The sequence below is a fragment of the Anomaloglossus baeobatrachus genome, unplaced genomic scaffold, assembly GCF_048569485.1.
Source record: "Anomaloglossus baeobatrachus isolate aAnoBae1 unplaced genomic scaffold, aAnoBae1.hap1 Scaffold_4708, whole genome shotgun sequence".
NCBI classification, from domain to species: domain Eukaryota; kingdom Metazoa; phylum Chordata; class Amphibia; order Anura; family Aromobatidae; genus Anomaloglossus; species Anomaloglossus baeobatrachus.
The window spans coordinates 1-15,222 of NW_027444052.1; the positions used below are offsets into that span (position 1 = coordinate 1).

Consider the following 15,222-nt stretch of genomic DNA (forward strand, 5'->3'; position numbering starts at 1 on the left):
CCCAATTGAGCTCAGAAGCTCAATGTCTATCATGACCTCTCTTTTAGAATGTCCAAGAGCAAGCAAACTATTCCTCCAGGAGAGGGCGCCAACAGACTACTAAAGAGATCATCATTACTCAAAGAAAACCCCAAAAACCAATGCATGATAGGAATAAACAGGTAACTTTCTTTGGAGTGGAAGCGGAGAGATCGCACCAGATGCCAATTCTAGATGTTATCACACCTGTGGTCACTGCAGCAGCAGGTGAATCCACTTTGTCCAAAAGGGATCTATTCCATTCAATTGCAAATGATCTAGATAAGACAGAGAACTGCAGCACGGGGACATAGCCGAGTTGGTCAGGTTGAGTGGTGATGAGTTTGCTATTTGGATGAATAAAGAAAGTCAAAAGTGTGAAAGATAAAAAACAAAAGGAGGAAGTGTGAAAAGTGAATGGGCCAAATTGAGGTGCATATGAAGACGTATGCTTTCTTCCAATTCATTAAATCGGGCTAATATGAATCAGGTGAATTGAGTTCTGCTTTTGGAAACTGGGTTAAGAAGGGGGTGCACCGTTCCTGGAGGTACTGCAATACCAGGTCAATGCGTGGAGTGGACAGAGCAAGCTCTTTTTCCATCTCCCTGTTCTAAAAATCCATTTAATATATGGTCCCCAGATAGGGGACGTATCAGATATTAAACTGATAAGAACAGATACTACACTTGATCTTAGCCAAAAGGCCGAGAAGCGATAACCAGAATTGGTTTGGGCCTCGAGTGGCACCCTGGCCTATGCCGGACACATCTTAGGGAGAGAGAGCGAGAGGGAGACAAACCACGCCTACACAAGACATTTTGTCACCCAAGCCAACCCTTGAAAAGGCTGCTTTGCAGAGCCAAAACAAGAAGAATGGTGCGTTTTGCAGCCGCCGCCCACTGCAATGAATCTGAATAACTCCTCCTTTAGGGCGCAAGCAACTCCCCTCCCCCTTGCAGTCTTTCCAATTCACGATACAAAAAGACGGACAGGACAGGTTGCCTGACTTTCCGTCACTGCCACCCTTTGCCATCCTTACCCGTAGAAAGCCCTTTCATCATCCCCAAACCCTAATCTTTTCCCTTTCCTTCCAGCCCCCAAACCCTGCCCTCTGTACCTTTCTCACCACCCGCTTCCCTTCTCCTGTCATCCCCCTACCACCCGGGAAAAAAAGAGATTGCCCCCTCCTTCCACTAGCCCACCCTCCCACCCAAAGAACAACTTCTTCTGCGCAGCTTGTTTTCTAGGCAGCAGCGCTATTGTGATGTCATCGGGGGGCATTGTGACAAGCCGCCAGTGTTCCGTCTCTTCATGTTGTGCACAGTTCAAACGGAAAATACATCAACAGGCAGACTACAGAAAAGCTTACTATCAAAGGTTAGAGGGGGGCTTTCTCAGAGGGCTTTTTACAGTTTTTCTATTCCCAATTAGCCGTTTAAGTGTACTTATTGAAAGTAGTAATTCTTTCATAGGCCGCCCTTTCTTAGTATTTGACGTTCCTTATATTGCGGTATGAGGCTTCGCAGTAGGTTGCAAACATTCATCACCCATGACTGTCCCCAATTGAGCTCAGAAGCTCAATGTCTATCATGACCTCTCTTTTAGAATGTCCAAGAGCAAGCAAACTATTCCTCCAGGAGAGGGCGCCAACAGACTACTAAAGAGATCATCATTACTCAAAGAAAACCCCAAAAACCAATGCATGATAGGAATAAACAGGTAACTTTCTTTGGAGTGGAAGCGGAGAGATCGCACCAGATGCCAATTCTAGATGTTATCACACCTGTGGTCACTGCAGCAGCAGGTGAATCCACTTTGTCCAAAAGGGATCTATTCCATTCAATTGCAAATGATCTAGATAAGACAGAGAACTGCAGCACGGGGACATAGCCGAGTTGGTCAGGTTGAGTGGTGATGAGTTTGCTATTTGGATGAATAAAGAAAGTCAAAAGTGTGAAAGATAAAAACAAAAGGAGGAAGTGTGAAAAGTGAATGGGCCAAATTGAGGTGCATATGAAGACGTATGCTTTCTTCCAATTCATTAAATCGGGCTAATATGAATCAGGTGAATTGAGTTCTGCTTTTGGAAACTGGGTTAAGAAGGGGTGCACCGTTCCTGGAGGTACTGCAATACCAGGTCAATGCGTGGAGTGGACAGAGCAAGCTCTTTTTCCATCTCCCTGTTCTAAAAATCCATTTAATATATGGTCCCCAGATAGGGGACGTATCAGATATTAAACTGATAAGAACAGATACTACACTTGATCTTAGCCAAAAGGCCGAGAAGCGATAACCAGAATTGGTTTGGGCCTCGAGTGGCACCCTGGCCTATGCCGGACACATCTTAGGGAGAGAGAGCGAGAGGGAGACAAACCCACGCCTACACAAGACATTTTGTCACCCAAGCCAACCCTTGAAAAGGCTGCTTTGCAGAGCCAAAACAAGAAGAATGGTGCGTTTTGCAGCCGCCGCCCACTGCAATGAATCTGAATAACTCCTCCTTTAGGGCGCAAGCAACTCCCCTCCCCCTTGCAGTCTTTCCAATTCACGATACAAAAAGACGGACAGGACAGGTTGCCTGACTTTCCGTCACTGCCACCCTTTGCCATCCTTACCCGTAGAAAGCCCTTTCATCATCCCCAAACCCTAATCTTTTCCCTTTCCTTCCCAGCCCCCAAACCCTGCCCTCTGTACCTTCTCACCACCCGCTTCCCTTCTCCTGTCATCCCCCTACCACCCGGGAAAAAAAGAGATTGCCCCCTCCTTCCACTAGCCCACCCTCCCACCCAAAGAACAACTTCTTCTGCGCAGCTTGTTTTCTAGGCAGCAGCGCTATTGTGATGTCATCGGGGGGCATTGTGACAAGCCGCCAGTGTTCCGTCTCTTCATGTTGTGCACAGTTCAAACGGAAAATACATCAACAGGCAGACTACAGAAAAGCTTACTATCAAAGGTTAGAGGGGGGCTTTCTCAGAGGGCTTTTTACAGTTTTTCTATTCCCAATTAGCCGTTTAAGTGTACTTATTGAAAGTAGTAATTCTTTCATAGGCCGCCCTTTCTTAGTATTTGACGTTCCTTATATTGCGGTATGAGGCTTCGCAGTAGGTTGCAAACATTCATCACCCATGACTGTCCCCAATTGAGCTCAGAAGCTCAATGTCTATCATGACCTCTCTTTTAGAATGTCCAAGAGCAAGCAAACTATTCCTCCAGGAGAGGGCGCCAACAGACTACTAAAGAGATCATCATTACTCAAAGAAAACCCCAAAAACCAATGCATGATAGGAATAAACAGGTAACTTTCTTTGAGTGGAAGCGGAGAGATCGCACCAGATGCCAATTCTAGATGTTATCACACCTGTGGTCACTGCAGCAGCAGGTGAATCCACTTTGTCCAAAAGGGATCTATTCCATTCAATTGCAAATGATCTAGATAAGACAGAGAACTGCAGCACGGGGACATAGCCGAGTTGGTCAGGTTGAGTGGTGATGAGTTTGCTATTTGGATGAATAAAGAAAGTCAAAAGTGTGAAAGATAAAAAACAAAAGGAGGAAGTGTGAAAAGTGAATGGGCCAAATTGAGGTGCATATGAAGACGTATGCTTTCTTCCAATTCATTAAATCGGGCTAATATGAATCAGGTGAATTGAGTTCTGCTTTTGGAAACTGGGTTAAGAAGGGGTGCACCGTTCCTGGAGGTACTGCAATACCAGGTCAATGCGTGGAGTGGACAGAGCAAGCTCTTTTTCCATCTCCCTGTTCTAAAAATCCATTTAATATATGGTCCCCAGATAGGGGACGTATCAGATATTAAACTGATAAGAACAGATACTACACTTGATCTTAGCCAAAAGGCCGAGAAGCGATAACCAGAATTGGTTTGGGCCTCGAGTGGCACCCTGGCCTATGCCGGACACATCTTAGGGAGAGAGAGCGAGAGGGAGACAAACCCACGCCTACACAAGACATTTTGTCACCCAAGCCAACCCTTGAAAAGGCTGCTTTGCAGAGCCAAAACAAGAAGAATGGTGCGTTTTGCAGCCGCCGCCCACTGCAATGAATCTGAATAACTCCTCCTTTAGGGCGCAAGCAACTCCCCTCCCCCTTGCAGTCTTTCCAATTCACGATACAAAAAGACGGACAGGACAGGTTGCCTGACTTTCCGTCACTGCCACCCTTTGCCATCCTTACCCGTAGAAAGCCCTTTCATCATCCCCAAACCCTAATCTTTTCCCTTTCCTTCCCAGCCCCCAAACCCTGCCCTCTGTACCTTTCTCACCACCCGCTTCCCTTCTCCTGTCATCCCCCTACCACCCGGGAAAAAAAGAGATTGCCCCCTCCTTCCACTAGCCCACCCTCCCACCCAAAGAACAACTTCTTCTGCGCAGCTTGTTTTCTAGGCAGCAGCGCTATTGTGATGTCATCGGGGGGCATTGTGACAAGCCGCCAGTGTTCCGTCTCTTCATGTTGTGCACAGTTCAAACGGAAAATACATCAACAGGCAGACTACAGAAAAGCTTACTATCAAAGGTTAGAGGGGGGCTTTCTCAGAGGGCTTTTTACAGTTTTTCTATTCCCAATTAGCCGTTTAAGTGTACTTATTGAAAGTAGTAATTCTTTCATAGGCCGCCCTTTCTTAGTATTTGACGTTCCTTATATTGCGGTATGAGGCTTCGCAGTAGGTTGCAAACATTCATCACCCATGACTGTCCCCAATTGAGCTCAGAAGCTCAATGTCTATCATGACCTCTCTTTTAGAATGTCCAAGAGCAAGCAAACTATTCCTCCAGGAGAGGGCGCCAACAGACTACTAAAGAGATCATCATTACTCAAAGAAAACCCCAAAAACCAATGCATGATAGGAATAAACAGGTAACTTTCTTTGGAGTGGAAGCGGAGAGATCGCACCAGATGCCAATTCTAGATGTTATCACACCTGTGGTCACTGCAGCAGCAGGTGAATCCACTTTGTCCAAAAGGGATCTATTCCATTCAATTGCAAATGATCTAGATAAGACAGAGAACTGCAGCACGGGGACATAGCCGAGTTGGTCAGGTTGAGTGGTGATGAGTTTGCTATTTGGATGAATAAAGAAAGTCAAAAGTGTGAAAGATAAAAAACAAAAGGAGGAAGTGTGAAAAGTGAATGGGCCAAATTGAGGTGCATATGAAGACGTATGCTTTCTTCCAATTCATTAAATCGGGCTAATATGAATCAGGTGAATTGAGTTCTGCTTTTGGAAACTGGGTTAAGAAGGGGTGCACCGTTCCTGGAGGTACTGCAATACCAGGTCAATGCGTGGAGTGGACAGAGCAAGCTCTTTTTCCATCTCCCTGTTCTAAAAATCCATTTAATATATGGTCCCCAGATAGGGGACGTATCAGATATTAAACTGATAAGAACAGATACTACACTTGATCTTAGCCAAAAGGCCGAGAAGCGATAACCAGAATTGGTTTGGGCCTCGAGTGGCACCCTGGCCTATGCCGGACACATCTTAGGGAGAGAGAGCGAGAGGGAGACAAACCCACGCCTACACAAGACATTTTGTCACCCAAGCCAACCCTTGAAAAGGCTGCTTTGCAGAGCCAAAACAAGAAGAATGGTGCGTTTTGCAGCCGCCGCCCACTGCAATGAATCTGAATAACTCCTCCTTTAGGGCGCAAGCAACTCCCCTCCCCCTTGCAGTCTTTCCAATTCACGATACAAAAAGACGGACAGGACAGGTTGCCTGACTTTCCGTCACTGCCACCCTTTGCCATCCTTACCCGTAGAAAGCCCTTTCATCATCCCCAAACCCTAATCTTTTCCCTTTCCTTCCCAGCCCCCAAACCCTGCCCTCTGTACCTTTCTCACCACCCGCTTCCCTTCTCCTGTCATCCCCCTACCACCCGGGAAAAAAAGAGATTGCCCCCTCCTTCCACTAGCCCACCCTCCCACCCAAAGAACAACTTCTTCTGCGCAGCTTGTTTTCTAGGCAGCAGCGCTATTGTGATGTCATCGGGGGGCATTGTGACAAGCCGCCAGTGTTCCGTCTCTTCATGTTGTGCACAGTTCAAACGGAAAATACATCAACAGGCAGACTACAGAAAAGCTTACTATCAAAGGTTAGAGGGGGGCTTTCTCAGAGGGCTTTTTACAGTTTTTCTATTCCCAATTAGCCGTTTAAGTGTACTTATTGAAAGTAGTAATTCTTTCATAGGCCGCCCTTTCTTAGTATTTGACGTTCCTTATATTGCGGTATGAGGCTTCGCAGTAGGTTGCAAACATTCATCACCCATGACTGTCCCCAATTGAGCTCAGAAGCTCAATGTCTATCATGACCTCTCTTTTAGAATGTCCAAGAGCAAGCAAACTATTCCTCCAGGAGAGGGCGCCAACAGACTACTAAAGAGATCATCATTACTCAAAGAAAACCCCAAAAACCAATGCATGATAGGAATAAACAGGTAACTTTCTTTGGAGTGGAAGCGGAGAGATCGCACCAGATGCCAATTCTAGATGTTATCACACCTGTGGTCACTGCAGCAGCAGGTGAATCCACTTTGTCCAAAAGGGATCTATTCCATTCAATTGCAAATGATCTAGATAAGACAGAGAACTGCAGCACGGGGACATAGCCGAGTTGGTCAGGTTGAGTGGTGATGAGTTTGCTATTTGGATGAATAAAGAAAGTCAAAAGTGTGAAAGATAAAAAACAAAAGGAGGAAGTGTGAAAAGTGAATGGGCCAAATTGAGGTGCATATGAAGACGTATGCTTTCTTCCAATTCATTAAATCGGGCTAATATGAATCAGGTGAATTGAGTTCTGCTTTTGGAAACTGGGTTAAGAAGGGGTGCACCGTTCCTGGAGGTACTGCAATACCAGGTCAATGCGTGGAGTGGACAGAGCAAGCTCTTTTTCCATCTCCCTGTTCTAAAAATCCATTTAATATATGGTCCCCAGATAGGGGACGTATCAGATATTAAACTGATAAGAACAGATACTACACTTGATCTTAGCCAAAAGGCCGAGAAGCGATAACCAGAATTGGTTTGGGCCTCGAGTGGCACCCTGGCCTATGCCGGACACATCTTAGGGAGAGAGAGCGAGAGGGAGACAAACCCACGCCTACACAAGACATTTTGTCACCCAAGCCAACCCTTGAAAAGGCTGCTTTGCAGAGCCAAAACAAGAAGAATGGTGCGTTTTGCAGCCGCCGCCCACTGCAATGAATCTGAATAACTCCTCCTTTAGGGCGCAAGCAACTCCCCTCCCCCTTGCAGTCTTTCCAATTCACGATACAAAAAGACGGACAGGACAGGTTGCCTGACTTTCCGTCACTGCCACCCTTTGCCATCCTTACCCGTAGAAAGCCCTTTCATCATCCCCAAACCCTAATCTTTTCCCTTTCCTTCCCAGCCCCCAAACCCTGCCCTCTGTACCTTTCTCACCACCCGCTTCCCTTCTCCTGTCATCCCCCTACCACCCGGGAAAAAAAGAGATTGCCCCCTCCTTCCACTAGCCCACCCTCCCACCCAAAGAACAACTTCTTCTGCGCAGCTTGTTTTCTAGGCAGCAGCGCTATTGTGATGTCATCGGGGGGCATTGTGACAAGCCGCCAGTGTTCCGTCTCTTCATGTTGTGCACAGTTCAAACGGAAAATACATCAACAGGCAGACTACAGAAAAGCTTACTATCAAAGGTTAGAGGGGGGCTTTCTCAGAGGGCTTTTTACAGTTTTTCTATTCCCAATTAGCCGTTTAAGTGTACTTATTGAAAGTAGTAATTCTTTCATAGGCCGCCCTTTCTTAGTATTTGACGTTCCTTATATTGCGGTATGAGGCTTCGCAGTAGGTTGCAAACATTCATCACCCATGACTGTCCCCAATTGAGCTCAGAAGCTCAATGTCTATCATGACCTCTCTTTTAGAATGTCCAAGAGCAAGCAAACTATTCCTCCAGGAGAGGGCGCCAACAGACTACTAAAGAGATCATCATTACTCAAAGAAAACCCCAAAAACCAATGCATGATAGGAATAAACAGGTAACTTTCTTTGGAGTGGAAGCGGAGAGATCGCACCAGATGCCAATTCTAGATGTTATCACACCTGTGGTCACTGCAGCAGCAGGTGAATCCACTTTGTCCAAAAGGGATCTATTCCATTCAATTGCAAATGATCTAGATAAGACAGAGAACTGCAGCACGGGGACATAGCCGAGTTGGTCAGGTTGAGTGGTGATGAGTTTGCTATTTGGATGAATAAAGAAAGTCAAAAGTGTGAAAGATAAAAAACAAAAGGAGGAAGTGTGAAAAGTGAATGGGCCAAATTGAGGTGCATATGAAGACGTATGCTTTCTTCCAATTCATTAAATCGGGCTAATATGAATCAGGTGAATTGAGTTCTGCTTTTGGAAACTGGGTTAAGAAGGGGTGCACCGTTCCTGGAGGTACTGCAATACCAGGTCAATGCGTGGAGTGGACAGAGCAAGCTCTTTTTCCATCTCCCTGTTCTAAAAATCCATTTAATATATGGTCCCCAGATAGGGGACGTATCAGATATTAAACTGATAAGAACAGATACTACACTTGATCTTAGCCAAAAGGCCGAGAAGCGATAACCAGAATTGGTTTGGGCCTCGAGTGGCACCCTGGCCTATGCCGGACACATCTTAGGGAGAGAGAGCGAGAGGGAGACAAACCCACGCCTACACAAGACATTTTGTCACCCAAGCCAACCCTTGAAAAGGCTGCTTTGCAGAGCCAAAACAAGAAGAATGGTGCGTTTTGCAGCCGCCGCCCACTGCAATGAATCTGAATAACTCCTCCTTTAGGGCGCAAGCAACTCCCCTCCCCCTTGCAGTCTTTCCAATTCACGATACAAAAAGACGGACAGGACAGGTTGCCTGACTTTCCGTCACTGCCACCCTTTGCCATCCTTACCCGTAGAAAGCCCTTTCATCATCCCCAAACCCTAATCTTTTCCCTTTCCTTCCCAGCCCCCAAACCCTGCCCTCTGTACCTTTCTCACCACCCGCTTCCCTTCTCCTGTCATCCCCCTACCACCCGGGAAAAAAAGAGATTGCCCCCTCCTTCCACTAGCCCACCCTCCCACCCAAAGAACAACTTCTTCTGCGCAGCTTGTTTTCTAGGCAGCAGCGCTATTGTGATGTCATCGGGGGGCATTGTGACAAGCCGCCAGTGTTCCGTCTCTTCATGTTGTGCACAGTTCAAACGGAAAATACATCAACAGGCAGACTACAGAAAAGCTTACTATCAAAGGTTAGAGGGGGGCTTTCTCAGAGGGCTTTTTACAGTTTTTCTATTCCCAATTAGCCGTTTAAGTGTACTTATTGAAAGTAGTAATTCTTTCATAGGCCGCCCTTTCTTAGTATTTGACGTTCCTTATATTGCGGTATGAGGCTTCGCAGTAGGTTGCAAACATTCATCACCCATGACTGTCCCCAATTGAGCTCAGAAGCTCAATGTCTATCATGACCTCTCTTTTAGAATGTCCAAGAGCAAGCAAACTATTCCTCCAGGAGAGGGCGCCAACAGACTACTAAAGAGATCATCATTACTCAAAGAAAACCCCAAAAACCAATGCATGATAGGAATAAACAGGTAACTTTCTTTGGAGTGGAAGCGGAGAGATCGCACCAGATGCCAATTCTAGATGTTATCACACCTGTGGTCACTGCAGCAGCAGGTGAATCCACTTTGTCCAAAAGGGATCTATTCCATTCAATTGCAAATGATCTAGATAAGACAGAGAACTGCAGCACGGGGACATAGCCGAGTTGGTCAGGTTGAGTGGTGATGAGTTTGCTATTTGGATGAATAAAGAAAGTCAAAAGTGTGAAAGATAAAAAACAAAAGGAGGAAGTGTGAAAAGTGAATGGGCCAAATTGAGGTGCATATGAAGACGTATGCTTTCTTCCAATTCATTAAATCGGGCTAATATGAATCAGGTGAATTGAGTTCTGCTTTTGGAAACTGGGTTAAGAAGGGGTGCACCGTTCCTGGAGGTACTGCAATACCAGGTCAATGCGTGGAGTGGACAGAGCAAGCTCTTTTTCCATCTCCCTGTTCTAAAAATCCATTTAATATATGGTCCCCAGATAGGGGACGTATCAGATATTAAACTGATAAGAACAGATACTACACTTGATCTTAGCCAAAAGGCCGAGAAGCGATAACCAGAATTGGTTTGGGCCTCGAGTGGCACCCTGGCCTATGCCGGACACATCTTAGGGAGAGAGAGCGAGAGGGAGACAAACCCACGCCTACACAAGACATTTTGTCACCCAAGCCAACCCTTGAAAAGGCTGCTTTGCAGAGCCAAAACAAGAAGAATGGTGCGTTTTGCAGCCGCCGCCCACTGCAATGAATCTGAATAACTCCTCCTTTAGGGCGCAAGCAACTCCCCTCCCCCTTGCAGTCTTTCCAATTCACGATACAAAAAGACGGACAGGACAGGTTGCCTGACTTTCCGTCACTGCCACCCTTTGCCATCCTTACCCGTAGAAAGCCCTTTCATCATCCCCAAACCCTAATCTTTTCCCTTTCCTTCCCAGCCCCCAAACCCTGCCCTCTGTACCTTTCTCACCACCCGCTTCCCTTCTCCTGTCATCCCCCTACCACCCGGGAAAAAAAGAGATTGCCCCCTCCTTCCACTAGCCCACCCTCCCACCCAAAGAACAACTTCTTCTGCGCAGCTTGTTTTCTAGGCAGCAGCGCTATTGTGATGTCATCGGGGGGCATTGTGACAAGCCGCCAGTGTTCCGTCTCTTCATGTTGTGCACAGTTCAAACGGAAAATACATCAACAGGCAGACTACAGAAAAGCTTACTATCAAAGGTTAGAGGGGGGCTTTCTCAGAGGGCTTTTTACAGTTTTTCTATTCCCAATTAGCCGTTTAAGTGTACTTATTGAAAGTAGTAATTCTTTCATAGGCCGCCCTTTCTTAGTATTTGACGTTCCTTATATTGCGGTATGAGGCTTCGCAGTAGGTTGCAAACATTCATCACCCATGACTGTCCCCAATTGAGCTCAGAAGCTCAATGTCTATCATGACCTCTCTTTTAGAATGTCCAAGAGCAAGCAAACTATTCCTCCAGGAGAGGGCGCCAACAGACTACTAAAGAGATCATCATTACTCAAAGAAAACCCCAAAAACCAATGCATGATAGGAATAAACAGGTAACTTTCTTTGGAGTGGAAGCGGAGAGATCGCACCAGATGCCAATTCTAGATGTTATCACACCTGTGGTCACTGCAGCAGCAGGTGAATCCACTTTGTCCAAAAGGGATCTATTCCATTCAATTGCAAATGATCTAGATAAGACAGAGAACTGCAGCACGGGGACATAGCCGAGTTGGTCAGGTTGAGTGGTGATGAGTTTGCTATTTGGATGAATAAAGAAAGTCAAAAGTGTGAAAGATAAAAAACAAAAGGAGGAAGTGTGAAAAGTGAATGGGCCAAATTGAGGTGCATATGAAGACGTATGCTTTCTTCCAATTCATTAAATCGGGCTAATATGAATCAGGTGAATTGAGTTCTGCTTTTGGAAACTGGGTTAAGAAGGGGTGCACCGTTCCTGGAGGTACTGCAATACCAGGTCAATGCGTGGAGTGGACAGAGCAAGCTCTTTTTCCATCTCCCTGTTCTAAAAATCCATTTAATATATGGTCCCCAGATAGGGGACGTATCAGATATTAAACTGATAAGAACAGATACTACACTTGATCTTAGCCAAAAGGCCGAGAAGCGATAACCAGAATTGGTTTGGGCCTCGAGTGGCACCCTGGCCTATGCCGGACACATCTTAGGGAGAGAGAGCGAGAGGGAGACAAACCCACGCCTACACAAGACATTTTGTCACCCAAGCCAACCCTTGAAAAGGCTGCTTTGCAGAGCCAAAACAAGAAGAATGGTGCGTTTTGCAGCCGCCGCCCACTGCAATGAATCTGAATAACTCCTCCTTTAGGGCGCAAGCAACTCCCCTCCCCCTTGCAGTCTTTCCAATTCACGATACAAAAAGACGGACAGGACAGGTTGCCTGACTTTCCGTCACTGCCACCCTTTGCCATCCTTACCCGTAGAAAGCCCTTTCATCATCCCCAAACCCTAATCTTTTCCCTTTCCTTCCCAGCCCCCAAACCCTGCCCTCTGTACCTTTCTCACCACCCGCTTCCCTTCTCCTGTCATCCCCCTACCACCCGGGAAAAAAAGAGATTGCCCCCTCCTTCCACTAGCCCACCCTCCCACCCAAAGAACAACTTCTTCTGCGCAGCTTGTTTTCTAGGCAGCAGCGCTATTGTGATGTCATCGGGGGGCATTGTGACAAGCCGCCAGTGTTCCGTCTCTTCATGTTGTGCACAGTTCAAACGGAAAATACATCAACAGGCAGACTACAGAAAAGCTTACTATCAAAGGTTAGAGGGGGGCTTTCTCAGAGGGCTTTTTACAGTTTTTCTATTCCCAATTAGCCGTTTAAGTGTACTTATTGAAAGTAGTAATTCTTTCATAGGCCGCCCTTTCTTAGTATTTGACGTTCCTTATATTGCGGTATGAGGCTTCGCAGTAGGTTGCAAACATTCATCACCCATGACTGTCCCCAATTGAGCTCAGAAGCTCAATGTCTATCATGACCTCTCTTTTAGAATGTCCAAGAGCAAGCAAACTATTCCTCCAGGAGAGGGCGCCAACAGACTACTAAAGAGATCATCATTACTCAAAGAAAACCCCAAAAACCAATGCATGATAGGAATAAACAGGTAACTTTCTTTGGAGTGGAAGCGGAGAGATCGCACCAGATGCCAATTCTAGATGTTATCACACCTGTGGTCACTGCAGCAGCAGGTGAATCCACTTTGTCCAAAAGGGATCTATTCCATTCAATTGCAAATGATCTAGATAAGACAGAGAACTGCAGCACGGGGACATAGCCGAGTTGGTCAGGTTGAGTGGTGATGAGTTTGCTATTTGGATGAATAAAGAAAGTCAAAAGTGTGAAAGATAAAAAACAAAAGGAGGAAGTGTGAAAAGTGAATGGGCCAAATTGAGGTGCATATGAAGACGTATGCTTTCTTCCAATTCATTAAATCGGGCTAATATGAATCAGGTGAATTGAGTTCTGCTTTTGGAAACTGGGTTAAGAAGGGGTGCACCGTTCCTGGAGGTACTGCAATACCAGGTCAATGCGTGGAGTGGACAGAGCAAGCTCTTTTTCCATCTCCCTGTTCTAAAAATCCATTTAATATATGGTCCCCAGATAGGGGACGTATCAGATATTAAACTGATAAGAACAGATTTTTGATTTAATGAAGCTTTCCAAAGCACCACAAAAAATGCATGACCGAAGTCACACCAAAAACAGTGCAAAGGCTAGGATTCGTGTGGACCCCACCGTGAGGAGAGGGTCCCCAAAAATCAGCCCCGTCCCTCCGAGCCAGAAGGCCACAGCAAGGGTCAGGGATCTTCGGTGCTCTCCCAAGCCAAAGCCTGGTTGAGCCTTGTCGTTGCTCCCAGCGTCCACCCAGGCATCTTACCCAAGTGGAGTAGAGAGCTACTAGTTGTTGGTTTCGCAGCCGAAACTGCCCGGACCGTCAACCGGTGTTGGTTTCTCAGCCCAAGGCTAACCGGACCTCCAACCGGGTGTTGGTTTCTCAGCCGAAGCTGACCCAGACCTCCAACCGGGTGTTGGTTTCTCAGCCGAAGCTGACCCAGACCTCCAACTGGGTGTTAGTTTCTCAGCCCAAAGCTGACCAGACCTCCGACCGGGATTATAAAAATTTCCCTTCCTAGCCAGAAGGCCGGGATAGGGTAATATGCTCAAAAAGTATGAAAAGGCAAGGTACGGTGTGCTACAGAGCCCAAGGCTTGCCGGGGTCCCAAGCCAGCAAGCTCAGACTCACTCCAGGGTCGTCAGTCCTGGGGCACGTTGTACCATAGCCCCCCACCCTTACTCAGTCTAATAGCCTCGATCCTGGTAGGGCCATGTTTTCCTCTAGATGAATATACTATCCACCCAGAGTACTAGCAAGCGCAACCTTCCAGTGTGCATTGTATCATTGTACTAAGGTGGCCTGGAGCTTAAACCACCTCTTCGAACAACACTACACTTGATCTTAGCCAAAAGGCCGAGAAGCGATAACCAGAATTGGTTTGGGCCTCGAGTGGCACCCTGGCCTATGCCGGACACATCTTAGGGAGAGAGAGCGAGAGGGAGACAAACCCACGCCTACACAAGACATTTTGTCACCCAAGCCAACCCTTGAAAAGGCTGCTTTGCAGAGCCAAAACAAGAAGAATGGTGCGTTTTGCAGCCGCCGCCCACTGCAATGAATCTGAATAACTCCTCCTTTAGGGCGCAAGCAACTCCCCTCCCCCTTGCAGTCTTTCCAATTCACGATACAAAAAGACGGACAGGACAGGTTGCCTGACTTTCCGTCACTGCCACCCTTTGCCATCCTTACCCGTAGAAAGCCCTTTCATCATCCCCAAACCCTAATCTTTTCCCTTTCCTTCCCAGCCCCCAAACCCTGCCCTCTGTACCTTTCTCACCACCCGCTTCCCTTCTCCTGTCATCCCCCTACCACCCGGGAAAAAAAGAGATTGCCCCCTCCTTCCACTAGCCCACCCTCCCACCCAAAGAACAACTTCTTCTGCGCAGCTTGTTTTCTAGGCAGCAGCGCTATTGTGATGTCATCGGGGGGCATTGTGACAAGCCGCCAGTGTTCCGTCTCTTCATGTTGTGCACAGTTCAAACGGAAAATACATCAACAGGCAGACTACAGAAAAGCTTACTATCAAAGGTTAGAGGGGGGCTTTCTCAGAGGGCTTTTTACAGTTTTTCTATTCCCAATTAGCCGTTTAAGTGTACTTATTGAAAGTAGTAATTCTTTCATAGGCCGCCCTTTCTTAGTATTTGACGTTCCTTATATTGCGGTATGAGGCTTCGCAGTAGGTTGCAAACATTCATCACCCATGACTGTCCCCAATTGAGCTCAGAAGCTCAATGTCTATCATGACCTCTCTTTTAGAATGTCCAAGAGCAAGCAAACTATTCCTCCAGGAGAGGGCGCCAACAGACTACTAAAGAGATCATCATTACTCAAAGAAAACCCCAAAAACCAATGCATGATAGGAATAAACAGGTAACTTTCTTTGGAGTGGAAGCGGAGAGATCGCACCAGATGCCAATTCTAGATGTTAT

General features: G+C 46.6%; 9 non-coding genes across 9 annotated transcripts; all 9 read right to left on the reverse strand.

Annotated features, from left to right (window-relative positions):
* Positions 1–544: 544 nt before the first annotated feature.
* LOC142281346 (U2 spliceosomal RNA) lies at positions 545–735 on the reverse strand. Its single transcript, XR_012743457.1, has one exon. It is a non-coding gene; the product is annotated as a U2 spliceosomal RNA (small nuclear RNA).
* A 1,384-nt stretch (positions 736–2,119) lies between these two features.
* Positions 2,120–2,310, reverse strand: LOC142281331 (U2 spliceosomal RNA). Its single transcript, XR_012743443.1, has one exon. It is a non-coding gene; the product is annotated as a U2 spliceosomal RNA (small nuclear RNA).
* Positions 2,311–3,695: 1,385 nt separating this feature from the next.
* Positions 3,696–3,886, reverse strand: LOC142281343 (U2 spliceosomal RNA). The gene has a single exon (XR_012743454.1). It is a non-coding gene; the product is annotated as a U2 spliceosomal RNA (small nuclear RNA).
* A 1,387-nt stretch (positions 3,887–5,273) lies between these two features.
* Positions 5,274–5,464, reverse strand: LOC142281348 (U2 spliceosomal RNA). Its single transcript, XR_012743459.1, has one exon. It is a non-coding gene; the product is annotated as a U2 spliceosomal RNA (small nuclear RNA).
* Positions 5,465–6,851: 1,387 nt separating this feature from the next.
* On the reverse strand, positions 6,852–7,042 carry LOC142281349 (U2 spliceosomal RNA). The gene has a single exon (XR_012743460.1). It is a non-coding gene; the product is annotated as a U2 spliceosomal RNA (small nuclear RNA).
* A 1,387-nt stretch (positions 7,043–8,429) lies between these two features.
* Positions 8,430–8,620, reverse strand: LOC142281350 (U2 spliceosomal RNA). The gene has a single exon (XR_012743461.1). It is a non-coding gene; the product is annotated as a U2 spliceosomal RNA (small nuclear RNA).
* A 1,387-nt stretch (positions 8,621–10,007) lies between these two features.
* On the reverse strand, positions 10,008–10,198 carry LOC142281333 (U2 spliceosomal RNA). Its single transcript, XR_012743444.1, has one exon. It is a non-coding gene; the product is annotated as a U2 spliceosomal RNA (small nuclear RNA).
* Positions 10,199–11,585: 1,387 nt separating this feature from the next.
* On the reverse strand, positions 11,586–11,776 carry LOC142281334 (U2 spliceosomal RNA). Its single transcript, XR_012743445.1, has one exon. It is a non-coding gene; the product is annotated as a U2 spliceosomal RNA (small nuclear RNA).
* A 1,387-nt stretch (positions 11,777–13,163) lies between these two features.
* Positions 13,164–13,356, reverse strand: LOC142281347 (U2 spliceosomal RNA). The gene has a single exon (XR_012743458.1). It is a non-coding gene; the product is annotated as a U2 spliceosomal RNA (small nuclear RNA).
* Positions 13,357–15,222: the final 1,866 nt, after the last annotated feature.